The sequence below is a fragment of the Triticum dicoccoides genome, chromosome 5A (genome assembly GCF_002162155.2).
Source record: "Triticum dicoccoides isolate Atlit2015 ecotype Zavitan chromosome 5A, WEW_v2.0, whole genome shotgun sequence".
Lineage (NCBI taxonomy): Eukaryota > Viridiplantae > Streptophyta > Magnoliopsida > Poales > Poaceae > Triticum > Triticum dicoccoides.
Window position 1 is genome coordinate 188,565,011 of NC_041388.1, and position 4,363 is coordinate 188,569,373.

Here is a 4,363-nt window from a genome sequence, read left to right on the forward strand (position 1 = left end):
ATCGAGGAGATCTGGGAGCTGAGCTACGCTAGAGAGAAGGTCCCGATGTTCCCTGTCAGATGGACCAAGAGCGTCCTAAAAGAAGACCGGTATTTCACCACCATGGTTATACACGAAGCCAAATCCGAGACCGTGGGCGCAAACGTCACCGCGAAAAATGAGCCATGGGTACTGGCTTCCCAAGTAGACCAATGCTTCTTCATTACCGACCCGTCAAAGCCCAGTCGTGTTGTCGTGAGGAGAGGCAAAAGGAAGATCATCGGAATGGATGGAGTCGCCAATGAGCAAGACTTCGACAAGTACGGCGACCCGAAGATGGAACATGACGACGATGATGAAGTAACATACACCACAAGAAGAAGCAGGACCACCCTACCTAAAGGACGTCCGTTCAACAGGAGAACTCCATTTGCCAAAAAGAAGGGCAAGAAGATTGTGAAAAGATAGCTAGCTAAGATCGATTGTATTTAAATTGTAGTCTTCATTTCTCGATTGTATTTCGACATATTGAAATGATATTTCTTCCGTTCTAGTCCTCATGAATATGTATTTATGTTTATTCTGGTATTTATGTTTATTCTGGTATACCAATTTTTATTTATGTTTATTCTGGTATTGAATATTTAACTCACAAAAAGTATTGAATTTGTTAATATTTTTTGAACTCATGAATATTTTTAAATTTAATGGGCACGTTTTGAATTCACGATTTTTTTGAAATTTGATGATATTTTTAAATTATTACATGCAACAAAAAATATAAAAAAGTTACTAATGGCGCACTAGGAGAAGGTGCGCCATTACTATCAAGGTACTTATGGCGCACCCCTAGGAGGTGCGCCATTGGTATACCAATTTTTATGATATTTTTTCAAATATTTTCAAATAAAAAATTTGATGATATTTTCAAATAACAAATTTGATGATATTTTTCACATTCCATAAATGTTTTCAAATTTGATCGTCATTTTCTAAAAAATTATTAGATGCAACTAAAAAAAGTTAGTAATAGCGCACCAGGAGAAGGTGCGCCATTACAATCAAGGTACTTATGGCGCACCCCTAGGAGGTGCGCCATTGGTATACCAATTTTTTATGATATTTTTTCAAATATTTTCAAATAACAAATTTGATGATATTTTCAAATAACAAATTTGATGATATTTTTTCATATTCATAAATATTTTCAAATAACAAATTTGATGATATTTTTTCACATTCATAAATGTTTTCAAATTTGATCGTTATTTTCTACAAAATTATTAGATGCAACTAAAAATAATTAAAAAAAAAGTTAGTAATGGCGCACAAGTGGAAGGCGCACCATTGCTATCACTGTGTTTATGGCACCCCTAGATGGTGCGCCGTTGCTAACCTTCCCCCCTCTATCCCTCCCTCGCCAGATCCCCCTCGCCCCCATGCCAGATCCCCCTTGCCGGCCAGATCCGCCTCGGCCCCCGTGCCCGCTCCATCGCCGCCGACGAACCCCGCACCCGACGACATTCACGCCCGCTCCGCCGCTGGAGTCACCGTCAGAGCACTAGGAGGAGGAGGCCCGCGTCCACCAGGAGAGGAGGCCCGAGTACCTCGGTACCTCCCCGCCGTCTATCCCCGCCTCCCCCAAGCTCACCATCTCCGCCCTCGGTCGTCTCCGCTCCGGCTACCACCTGATCGTGGTCAGGTAAGCTTCATTGCCCTCCTCTCTCTGCCTCTCTTCTCCTCTCTTCCTCCCGGCCATGCCCTCTTCTTCTCTCTTTTGCTAGGTTTAGGTCAAATCCCTCTCGAATTTAGGTCAAATTAGGTTCAAACCCACTTTGAATGTTTGTCCTTGGTGGATAGTGAGCCTGAAAAGTGGTAGTAGTTGAAATTAGTAGAAAATGTGGCATCAAGATATCTTAGACAAAAAAAATATTTTTCTACTCAAATGATTGGCAATAGCTTACTCAGTTCCTCTATTCTTTTGGAGTGGCCAAATTAACTACACTTCATGACCCATGAATTGACAAGTGGAGCAATTAGGGGGAAAAGCTTCATGGTCAGGAAGTAGTGAAGTGCCAAGTGATCATATTAAAATTGTGCACTTTGGCTAAATAACATATCCCGATTATAAAAAAGGAAGACAAATGATGTCGGTTGAGCTTTCTGCTCCTGAGTTTAAAATAGGAACCAAATCACGTAACTTGAGCTTTCTGCTCGTGATGACCCAATGCCTTGTTTAAAAAGAACTACTGTGTTGTGTGATGATCATACTCAATAAGCTCAGTAGCATGGTAGTGCAGCCATGTGATTATAACACTGAATTTTGTGTATGAAGGCACTTGTGCTGGATAAAACAAGGCAAACTTGTGTTTGTGTTAAAATGGAAGATTGTGAGAGTGTGCATGTTTCTGGTTCCTTATTTTGTGAAAGTTTGATGCTGGAGAAAAACACCACTTTATTTCAATTGTTCATCTGCAGATATGCTGCAAAGGGTACACTCCACATAGGTAGTTTTATAATCATATGAATACATCTCTCTTTCCACTAGCACTGTAAGAATACATCTCCATAATGAAGGTATTTCAAGTAAATTGGAACCAGTTGTTTGCAGGAGGATATTCTACTCTTGTTGTGTTGTCTGCAAAGCTTTTGCTGAAATATTTTCCTTTGGTGTGCAAGTAGCTTTTCCTAGTCATTGTTTCAGCACATATGTCCTTTGCTAGAAACTGTTTTTATTTTAGACTTTCAGTACTACAACACGTTCAGTGTTGCAGTTCATGCATGGGAAAATATAGGCATTAGCTGAGAGAATAATAAGAAGAGTGAACATAGTTATGTCAAGTGGAGCATTGACATAACTTCACAGTATATTGTCACATGAATTAATAAACCATGCATGGTATCAAGTGAGCCATGCACAGCCATGAAAACAGCTTGCTTGCTACTGTTTTAAATAGTTAGTCAAATGAATCGCTTGCTTGCTACTGTTTTTAGCTACTATTTTTATTCAAAAATTATTGGAGTTTATATCATATATATTGTTGGCATGTATTTCATATGTTCTGTAGCATTAAGGCTACATAGCATGCCATTTTTGTGCCTTGTATTAATTGATTTCCCAAACATGTTTGCAGGTTTAAGTGAAAAAAGAGGAAGAAAGGAGAATGAGGGTATTTCGTGGCTATAAGATATATTGCTGGGTTTTGTCTCCGACCATCGTGTCGTGATGATATTGGGGGGTTTTGTCTCCGACCATCGTGTCGTGATGATATTGTGGGGTGTTGTGGGGTTGCAGCGGGGCGGGGGTGGGATAATGATTTTGCAGGTACCCCGAGAGGCCCTTGAGTTTGCCGGAATGTCGATTAACTTCCGTTCCGGCAAGTTTGGGTACTCCATATGTCCTATTTTCAGCAAATCTCATGCTGAAATTTTCCGTGAATTTTAGCATGACTTTGCTAAAAATAGGACATATGGGGTACTTGTGCCTAATGTATGGGCCGGGGTATCTTAGTACTTAATTAATTAGGATCAACAGTTTTTTTGTCCATCACTCGATAAACTACATGTATGTGTATTTAGAATGACCTTTTTTAGGCAACACAGTTGGTGATCTTCCGACTACATTTTTTCAAAGAAGATGCAAATGAATGAAATTGGCTCACCGTGCCAAGGGAAATCAGGCTCAATGTAGGATAGATGCAGTTGATTTTTGTTCTTATGGAATAAATAATTGATGTTTAACTGAAACCATTTACTGTAGGACTTGCAAGCAGCTGTGCTTGCAAGCAGTAGCCCTTCTCTCTTCTTCTCATTTCTCTCATCTCAAGGAGTTAAAAACTTATTTAATTAAAACTACTCCACACAAAATTAAATGAAACTTTTCAAAAAAATGATCATATATATATGGAGTAAAGTTTCGGTATAGTTCCAAGCACGGTAAAGTTTCAGTAATGTTATGGAGTATTGAATTTTGCAATTTTGGTTCTCTGTAATTTTGCAATATTGCTTGCAGTCAGTATTGCTTTAATTTGTGAAAACTGGAGTAGCATTATTGCTTCCTCTGTAGTGCATTTTTGCTAGGGACCTGATACTCCATAGTGGTGCATTTTTACTGCAACCTAAACTAGAGTAAACTAGAGTAGGACCTGATACATTTAAGCCATTTGCTAGCACTTCTTGACTAAGACAATTCCTAGCAATTTCTGTAGATTTCCAAAATTCAGTTTTGTACGGCACACCGAAGCCCCAAGAAAGAAAACTACAATCTGAAACAGATGATCAATTTTCAGCCCTTGGATTAGTTTAGTATTTTTTCACACACTCAGACACCCTTGCTTGCCATGTGTGCGAGAGAGATAGTGAGAGGAGACAAGAAGAAGGGGGT